This window comes from Gekko japonicus, unplaced genomic scaffold, assembly GCF_001447785.1.
Source record: "Gekko japonicus isolate JY-2015 unplaced genomic scaffold, Gekko_japonicus_V1.1 scaffold2903, whole genome shotgun sequence".
NCBI classification, from domain to species: Eukaryota; Metazoa; Chordata; class Lepidosauria; order Squamata; family Gekkonidae; genus Gekko; species Gekko japonicus.
Genome location: NW_015165911.1, coordinates 191,440 through 201,539, shown reverse-complemented (window position 1 = coordinate 201,539; position 10,100 = coordinate 191,440). Strand labels below are relative to the sequence as shown.

Here is a 10,100-nt window from a genome sequence, read left to right as displayed (position 1 = left end):
GTTTGGCGTCCGGGTCTTTGTTCATGGGGTCGTGGATCCCACCTTCGTCGCCAGTGAAAAGTATGCAGACGGAGAGTGATTCCAGCTAAGCATACCTTTATTTAGTCAGGAACAAAGACGAAGGGACCAGCTCGCAGGCTGGTTTATGTACGTTCAGAAAACCCGCCACCAAGTACACCTAAACACACCCCCTACTCCCGATAGGCTATTTACAGTAACCGGGTGACCATTGGTCTCCCGGCTGAGAAGCTGGCCCACCGATAGGGCCGGCTAGGATCCTACGGACCCATTGTCTTTGGACATGAAGCTATTGAAGAGTTGTGTCTGGCCAGCCCGGGCAAGTCCGGGCATGTCAGGCTGAATACATTACAGGGCCCAATCAGAATGGTGTGACGGATACATGACGAAGTTTGATGGAACCAGTAATTATGATTTATTTGTAAGCGTCATATGGAGTATAAAACCCTATGTCTCCCATTGTAACCCTAGGGAGAGCTGTGGGTATTCAAGGATTCAAAACCTTGTTGTGTCTGTATTTCCCCTCCTTTATTAATAAGTTTTTAGCCTGGATTCTACTCTACAGGACTGTGCCAAGTGCTTTCTCAAATTGGGCTGTCTTATACCACCTTGGGGACCCTGCTCAGGTGGAAAAGTGGGATAAAAATGTTTCAAATAAAATAAGAATGAGCAAAATGGGACATACCCTGTTTCCCCGAAAATAAGACCTACCCCAAAAATAAGCCCTAGCAGGATTTCTATGCATTTGTGGTATAAGCCCTAGTGTCTCTTCTTGAGAAAAAATAAATATAAGAAAGTGTCATATTTTCGGGGAAACATTTAAAGAGCCCAAAAGGCTCTTTAAAAAAGAGAAAATATACTCTGAAAAGAGAATATCTGGACACCCTATCTGAGTAGACCCACTTAAGACTGCTCCCTAGCAATGCTCCCTCTAAGCTGTTTTAAGATGTGATCATGGCTATTAACGAGGAGTATTCCTGACCTCCCAACCCAGAAAGAGGACATTTTCATCAGGTTGTTTTTTTTTAAAAGAGCCCAAAAGACAGACACCAAAAAAAGAGAAAATATACTCTGAAAAGAAGATATCTGGACACCCTATCTGAGTAGACCTACTTAAGACTGCTCCCTCTAAGCTGTGGAGTCTTGTGAGCAAAATTTCTCCTTTGTGAATTGGCATTAAAGGTGTGCCTGAGCGATTTGGCTACTGCATAGATCAGTTTGCTCTGGAGCCCTCCTTCCTGAGCGAAGATGAAAACTTGTGAGCTGGAGGCTAAAGACCTGTGAGCTGGCTCCCACTAACTCAGCTTAGAGGGAACACTGCTGGTAACCAATGCTCCCTCTAAGCTATGGAGTCTTGTGAGCATAAATTCTCCTTTGGGAGCTCCTGGCATTAAAGTTGTTAGCAAGCGATTTGGCTGTGGTGTAAATGAGTTTGCTCTGGAGCCCATCCTTCCTGAGCTCAGACAAAAAGGTGAGAGCCGGAGGCTAAAAAACCTGTGAGCTGGCTCCCACCAACTCAGCTTAGAGGGAACACTGCGTGGTTAACCCTATCTGAGTAGACCTACTTAAGACTGCTCCCCAGTCCAGACGTTCATTTTCCTTTTCAAAAGGTGGCCACTTCCCAAACTCCCGATAGGAGCAAAAGGCGGCCCAACCATCTTTTCTTTTTTTTAAAAAAGCAACCCTTTTCACACGCACGCGCGCGCATCCAGACGGGCCGCAGGAGCTCCGTGTTCGGAGCCTCCAGAAATTTCGAGAACTCCCATTTTCAGGCGCGCGGGAGGCGGTTCGGATCGGGGCCGCGGAGAAGGACCGTGTCGCTCTCCTCCCCCTTTCCCCCCGCAGTGCCCCCCACACAGGAAAAAGCAAATTTAAATATATAAATATATATATATATATATATGTCTAACACGGAACTTCCTCCGTACGTCTGTCTTAGCCCGCGTCTGCTGACGGAAAGGGTGGAGGTGGGGGGGAGTCCGCCCCTTAATCTCTTCAGGGAGGCGCCCCTAAGCCCTTCTCCTCCTCCTCCTCACGCGGCGGGCGGGCGCCGCTGAGGTAAAGATACCGCGGACCGGAGGAGGCGCCGAGAGAAGCCGCCGCCGCCGCCGGCCCTCGTTTCCGAGCCGGTGAGAGAGAAAAGCGCCTCCGCCCCCCTCCCGTCACTTACAGAACAGAAAGAGGAGCAAGAAGAACAGGGGCGCGGAAGGGCGCCGCGGCCGGCTGAGGCGACGGGGCCCAGGGGCCGTTATCTCCGCCGCCGCCGCCGCCATGGCCTCCGCCGGCTGCCCGTTCCATCCCCGCGCGCTAACAACCGCCTCAGTGGCGCAGAGAAGCCGAGCGCGGAGGAGAGGGCGGCGGAAAGCGCGGGAAAAGGGGCCCGCCTGGGGCCGAGGCAGAGGAGGGGGGCGGCGGCGGCAGCACTCCCTCTAAGCGGTGAGCAAAAATTCCCCTTTGGGAGCCGCTGGCATTCAAGTTGCGAGCGAGCCATTGGGCTCCTGCGTGATGAATCAGTTTGCTCTGGAGGGAGCCCTCCTTCCCGAGCGAAGGCCAAAAAAAAGTGCGTGAGCCGGAGGCTACAAGACTGTGAGCTGGCTCACACTAGCTCAGCTTAGAGGGAACACTGCTGGCCACGAGGCTGGCCAGAGATCAAGAGGGGTCGCCGTCAGTGTTCCCTCTCAGCTGAGCGAGTGTGAGCCAGCTCACAGTCTTGTAGCCTCCGACGCCAGTGTTCCCTCTAAGCTGAGTTAGTGTGAGCTTGCTCACAGTTTTTTAGCCTCCGGCTCACACATTCTTGTCTTTTTTTAAAAAAATTTATTGAATGACAAAACATATACAGATATTGATTTAGAAACACACATTCTTGTCTTAGCTCAGGAAGGACAGCTCCAGAGGAAACTAAATTATGCAGCAGCCAAATCGCTCCCCAAACCGCTCGCTCACAACAATGCCAGTAGCTCACAAAGTAGGATTTTTGCTCACAATGCTCCACAGCTTAGAGGGAACATTGTACCGGCGCACACATTTTTGCCTTCTCTTGGGAAGGAGGGCTCCAGGGCAAACTGATTCATGTAGCAGCCAGATCGCTCAGGCACACCTGAGCTTGAATGCCAGCAGCTCACAAAGGAGAATCTTTGCTCACAGGACTCCACAGCTGAGAGGGAGTCTTTGTCGCGGTGTGTGAGTCTGTCTGTCTAGCAGCAGAAAAGGGCAGCGACAGGGTCCAGGGGCGCCTTAAAGAGCAACAAAATCGTTGGCAGGGCAGGAGCTTTCAGTGAGTCGATGCTAGGGTTGCCAGCCTCAAGGTGGGGCCTGGAGATCTCCCGCTTTCACAACTGGTCTCCAGCTGACAGAGATCAGCTCCCCTGGAGACAAGGGCTGCTTCAAAGGGTGGGCTCTATGGCACTGGACCATGCTGAGGCCCCTCCCCAAACCTCGCCCTCTCCTGGATCCACCCCCAAAGTCTCCAGGTATTTTCCAGCCCAGACCTGGCAACCCAAGTTGATGCTCAAAGTGAGGCATGACTCAAGGAAGCTCCTACCCTGCCACCAATGTTGTTAGTCTACTGGACTCTTGCTCTTTTCTAAGGTTTGTCGTGACAGCTGAGTGGAGCCTCCATGGGCAGAGGGAATCTACCTTTGGAGACAGGGCCTCCGCCTTCTGAGGGGTTGGCAGATGGGCCTGCCCCAGGGCTATCTGGCTGGACGTGGTTGGACACAGGGGTCCGCTTTGAACACTAGGCTGAGAGGGGCAAAGCGCATATCTCTGGGCATGCATTCATCTGACAGGGTTGCCAAAGCCAAGTTAGGGAGTTCCTGGAGATTTGGGGGTGGAGGCTGGAGAGAGGGTAGTCTGGTGAACCTCCATGTTCAGAGGCAGTCAACCTCTGAATCGCAGTGCCAGGAGGCAACATCAAGGGAAGGACTCGGACTCCATGCCTTGTTGTTGGCCATCCAGAGAAACTGGTTGGCCACTGTGTGAGACAGGAGGCTGGACTGGATGGACCCCTGCTCTGATCCAGCAGGGCTCTTCTTATGGGAGGGGGACCTCAGCAGGGTATAATGCCATGAAGTCCACTTGCCAAAGCAGCTGGGGAACTGATCTTTGTAGTGTGCAGATGAATTGTAATTTTGAGAGACCTTCAATACCCACCTGGAGGTTGGCAACGCTAATGCATCATCTCACTTAAAGTGCTCTGCAGTCTGTGAAGCAGGTGCCTGTGCAAGGTTTGTGCAGCAACACTATCATCTAAATGGGCTGTGCCTGTCTGGCATGTAAACCTAGTGTGTGTGGCTAGCACGTGTAGAACAGGTTGCGGCACAGTTTAAGGAGGCTCTGAGCTCATGCAATGTTGCATGGAGCTGGCCTTTGCCTCTCTGCCATCACTTTGAAACAGGCGACAACCTAAACTTAGATCAGTTTGGAGATCCACTCGCAGCTCCTCCACTGTTCCTATTTGGCCTTCAGTTACTGATACTAGAATTTTATTTAGCTATTCTGGGGAATGATGCTGATGCACCAAGCCTCCATGGTGTTCTCTGATTTAAACCTTGCCATATCTTGTGGCAATTAGTTCTGTAAGTAAACTCTGCATTGTGACAAACCACTTCATTTTCTCCTTCAGTGGGGGGAAGTCATCCAGAAACTGGTTAGGTCACGCCTCTGCTCGCTCGATAGGCTATGCACATTTCTAAAATTTTGTGCTATATCTGTGTCTGTCTATCTGTCTGTATCTCACAAAACCACTCCCTTGAAAATATATGTGTGTGTGTGTGTATCTATATAGATTTATATAGCTATATATAAACCTAGATGTATATCTGTCTAAAATTTTGTGCTATATCTTTGTCTGTCTATCTGTCTATATCTCACAAAACCACTCCCTTGAAAGGCACAGCACACAAAAACAACTACAGAAGAACAACCATAAAGCTGAAGCCAGAAGAATGCAAAAAGATAAACTTTAAAACAGGAACAGCTTGTAAAATCCCCACCCCCAAGCACAAACCCTTTACAAATTAAAAACCTTTTAGAAACAGAAAATGCAAAGTAATTTTTAAACAGGCAAAGAGAATAGCATAGAAACAGTGCAAAACAAAACCAAAGAAAACTGTTTTTAAAGAACCAGAAAGAAAAAAGTCTCTCCCCCTGCCCCAATGAAGAAAACAACAAACACAGAAAAACTTGAAACAATGTCTTAAAACAAATTAGAAAGCCAGTCCTGACGATCTTCAGGAGGCAGCACAGAACAAGAAGGTCTTCCCAGGCAGGAGTCCAGCTGTATACCTTTTACCCTCTATGTCCATAGAGAGCTGCGGAAGGATGAGGGAACAGGCATGCTTGGGCAGACCAGTTCATGCTCCTCCTAAAGTCTGATCCCATTGCCTGGGAGACCTAACGCCCTTTCTCTTCTGTCGTTGCTTGGAAGTCCTGTGAACTTGAAGAAAAACAGCCCTGGAAGCCTTAAAATGGCCCTGAATATTCCCATATGTACCTGAATATTTCCCCATTTTTAGGGACCTGGTTAATTGGTATCCTGAATACCATCTGGATACCTGAATCACAGAGGTGGAAAGTACCGTAAAGTCGCAGCTGACTTATGGCAACCCTGTAGGATTTTCAAGTCGTCTAGAGGTGATTTGCCATGGCCTCCTGTGTTGTGACCCTGGACTTCCTTGGAGGTCTCCCATCCAAGTACCAACCAGGGCCGACCCTGCTCAGCTTCTGAGATCTGACGAGATCGGGCTAGTTTGGGCCACCCAGGTCCTGAAACAGACAAGTAAGGTGTTTGGGGGATGTATATTCGGACCGGATATATCCAAGCGCGCATCTCTGTTTCTAGCATTTTGAGAGAGGAAGAAAACAATTCTCTTTCGTGCTTCTTTTCTCATCATAGTTTTGTAAACCTCTCTTGTCCTCCTTTCTCATAACCGTCGGCCCCCTCTCACATCCAAAAGCACCGAGAAGAAATGGTTCACTGGATGTGTGTGAGAAGAGACTGCGGAGCAAATGGGAGAGTGGATTTTCCAAGAGCAACAGGAAAGCAAAAGGAAAGGAGAAATCTGCAGCCCAGACCAAGCCCTTTTTGTTGTTGTTGCAAGTTCAAAAATCTCATCATGCCCTTCGATCAGAGCTATGGAGAGTACTTCACTGTGGAACACGGGCTGAGGTGTTTCCCTGGTTAAGCCAATAGTATCTGCCTTAGCAATCCAGCTGTGTTTAGTGGGACTTTCCAATAGATATGTTCAGGCCCGCTGTAGCCCTTTGCCATGGCCTAGAAGGTAGGACTCCTAACCTTGAAATTCTAACTGTGCTAATTTGCCTAGTAGAAGTATAACTGGTTCTACCATTACAGTTTAATTAGCATATCTTGCAATAGCAAAGTGCCAGAATGTCCCTGGATGCTTCCTCCATAGAAATGAGGTGGTGCTTTTCAAGGTTCTGATAGTGAGGAGGGTTTTGTTCTTGTTTAAGCAGCAAAGAGGCCCATAGGTAGAATTTCTTTACTTTGGAATGGGCTAGTCTGTGGCTAGGAAGACAGAACAAAGAGCATGCATGCTTTAATGCACAACAGTGCTGAAGTCAACCCTTTTGCATGATAGCTGTGCTCATTGTTCTATTCCTATTCTCCAGGCCCTTGGACAAACATTTAAACTACCTTCTCGTGCATATTTACTAGGAAGTAAATCCTATTGAACTTAGTACAGCTCTAATTCTGAATAAATACACTTGGGTAGGGCTGTAGTTCCCAGATTGTCTACTTAAACTACAGAGAATGCTGCAGTTGCAATACCTCCTCGCGGCTTGTTTTCTCAGGGATCATGCATTACAGACCCATTGTTGTGGTAGTCATATATCTGTGTCTGTGGTGACAGTTCGTAAGTTAGCTCTGCCTGTTGCTTCCTTCCTTCAGCGGTGCTTTGGGGCCTTCATCTATTACTGCGTGCAACAGAATGGTTTAGATTTTTATTTAAGATGGGATGCACGCAACCCTTAGGAAGTGAGAACAGTTTCCTTCATACTCCTTCATACCGATTGAGATGATTAATAATTTACCTTTTAATCAGCTGATTTATCAGTTACATTTCAGTACGTCTGCATATTTCCAAAACTCGATATAATTACCTTTGTGGAAGGACATGGGAGATAGCATTTGTTTCTTTATCTTATAAGTTACTCATGTTGGAATAGTGTTGCCAGCTCTGGGTTAGGGAATACCTGGAGATTTGGGGGATGGAACCTGGGAAGGAACCTCAGCATGGTATAATGGCTTAGAATCTACCCTTCAGAGCCGCCATTTTCTCCAGGTGAACCCATCTTGGTCGTCCGGAGATCAATTGTAATGGCAGGGGATCTCCAGGTGCCACCTGGAGGTTGGCAACCCTATGTTGGAAGGAAAGGCCATCTTTTGATTTTTGTAATTATTCCCTTTTATTAATAACCCACAAAACTAGATCCAGACCACCCCATCAGTTTATTGGGGGGGGGGGTTTATTCTCAGCCTCAATAAAACCTGTCGATTATGCTCCCGGCTGCTCTTTCATGAGCTGTGAATCTGAAAAGCAAAAGAAATATCTTCAGTGCCCCGCTATTCCTCATGTCGGTGCTGACTGCATGGCCAGTCCCATTTAAACAAAAAACGTTGTGAAGAGTAGCAGGTTCCTCCCCCCAGGTCAGGCTCTCTCCTTGGATGCTCAAGAGGCACCCTTTGCCGTTTATTTATTGGCAAACTAGTAGCCCCCTTCCTGGAGAGGACTGATCAAGCTACAGGTATTTGTAGGCCCTCACCTGGACAGCTAGGGTTCCCAACCTCCAGACAATACCTGGAGATCTGCTATTACAACTGCTCTTTGGGGAACAGAGATCAGTTCACCTGGAGAAAAGGGTCACTTTGGAAGGTGGACTGTATGGCATTTTACCCCATTGAAGTCCCTTTCCTCCCCAAACCCCTCCTTCCTCAGGCTCCACCCCTGAAATCTCCAGGTATTTTGCGGCCCGGTCAGTTGTCAAAAGGCAGGTGGGCGCATATGTGCTTGTGCAAATGCATGTGCATGCTGCAGGTTCAGACTGCCATTCCGTTTTGTGCATGCTCCCCCGCGTTCAGACACCCAGCTACGCACAATGAATATACGGGGAACCAAAAACACCACTGGAGGGTGTGATCACACTGGCAGCTTGGCATGATGTGGCCCTGCCTCTAATTGTACTGGTTTAAAATGTTACGGGGCATATAATCCAGATTCCAGATAGCACGCCTTGCTGCAGGTTACCCACGCAGCCGTCCCCTGGTCAAGCATCCACATCACTGCAGCGCCTCAACCATGGAGTGCACTGCCTGGTCAGTTGTCAAAAGGCAGGTGGGCGCATATGTGCTTGTGCAAATGCATGTGCATGCTGCAGGTTCAGACCGCCATTCCGTTTTGTGCACGCTCCCCCGCATTCAGATACCCAGCTACGCACAATATACGGGGAACCAAAAACACCACTGGGCTCCAAGTCATCCTATGATGGGGTGAGTATGGCTGGGGAACGCCTGACAGATATGCCTGCGTGGCTGCACCCATTTAATCCGGAGGGGAGGGGTGGCTATGTCGGGCCAAACTGCTCATGTGATCACACCCCTAGTTAGTACTTGGATGGGAGACCACCAAGGAAATTCAGTGTTGCTGCACAGAGGCAGGCGATGGTAAACCATCTCTGTCTCTTGCCTTGAAGATGTATTTTATTTATTTATTAAGTTCGACTTTTAGGCCACCCTCCCCTAAAAAGCAGGGCTCAGGGCAGTGTACAACAATGATAAAATTACAAGAGTTTTACAAAGATTCAGAATTTAAAATAGTGCATAAAATACATTTCACATAAAATACATATCACAGCAGCCCTGAGCCAGTCTGATGGTGATAATTCCTAGAAATCTTGTCTCCCTCGTAGAGGAGGTAGGTAGAGAAAGGAGTAGTAGTGCCAGACTAAATGAAAAACTGTTGCTGTCCTCAACCAAATGCCTGGTGGAACATCTCTGCCGTACATGCCCTGCAGAATGGGCCACTAGTCCCACAGGGAACAGGTGTTATTCGGCAGACAGTCCTACCAGGTAGGGGCGAGGGCAGAAAAAGCCCCAGCCCTTGTTGAGGACAGCCAGATGTCCCTCGGGCCAGGGACCTCCAGGAAGTTTTTATCTCCTAAGTGTAAAGCTGTTCTGGGGGTAGGGCTGCCAGGTCCCCCGGGAGGATGGAGGATCCTCCGCTCAAAGGGCCCCCATTCTGCCAGTCTGGATCTGGCCGGCGGGGGGAACCCTGCCCCCAAAGTGCCCGGTTCGGTCCGAGGTGCCTGGCACAATGACGTCACCCAGAGGTGACATCATTGCGCTGGGCACGTCGCCAGCTGACACTGTAGTAATCAGCCTGAAAACTCTATGGTATCATAGAGTTTCTAGGCTGATTGCTAGAGCGTCAGCTGGCGACATGCCCAATGTGATGATGTCCCTTCCGAGTGACGTCATCGCGGTGCGCGCACGACTATGTCCCAGGACAGGACCAGCTCTCCCCCGCTTTTAGGGGTAAGTGACTTGTCAACCCTATCTGGGGGGTATACCAGGAGTGGGTCACAGGCTGTTAAGGTACGTGGGTCACAGGCTGTTAAGGACTTTAAAGGTTAACACCATAACCTTTAACCTGATCCGGTACTCCACTGGAAGCCAGTGCACCTCACGCAGCACAGGTTGATTATTTACCCTACGAGGGGATCGGTTGGAGTTTCTGGGTCAGCCTCAAGGGCAGCCCAACATAGAGTGAGTTACAGTAGTCTAACCTGGAGGTGACTGTTACATGGATTACCATGGCCAGGTCAGTGCGAGACAGTTAAGGGGCCAGTTTGTGGCAATGTTTGTGATCTGGGCCTCCATTGACAAGGAGGCATCCAGAATCACACCCAGGCTCTGGACAGTCAATGCCTGTAATAAGGGCACTCCATCAAGAGCCAGGAGTTGAGAACTTCCGGTCGGCACAGTGCAGCGACAGGCGGCTCTCGGAACGCTCTGAGACGCCCAATTCCTTTCTGCTTCTTTTGGGGCCTCCCGGCTCCCG

At 49.4% G+C, this 10,100-nt stretch overlaps 1 protein-coding gene across 1 annotated transcript in view; it reads left to right on the top strand.

Annotated features, from left to right (window-relative positions):
* Positions 1-2,125: 2,125 nt before the first annotated feature.
* Positions 2,126-10,100, top strand: part of GLIPR2 (GLI pathogenesis-related 2) — a 43,213-nt gene continuing 35,238 nt past the window's right edge. Inside the window, exon 1 of the mRNA XM_015411392.1 lies at positions 2,126-2,147. The gene's annotated coding sequence lies outside the window, so the exon portion shown is untranslated. The remainder of the gene's footprint in view (positions 2,148-10,100) is intronic.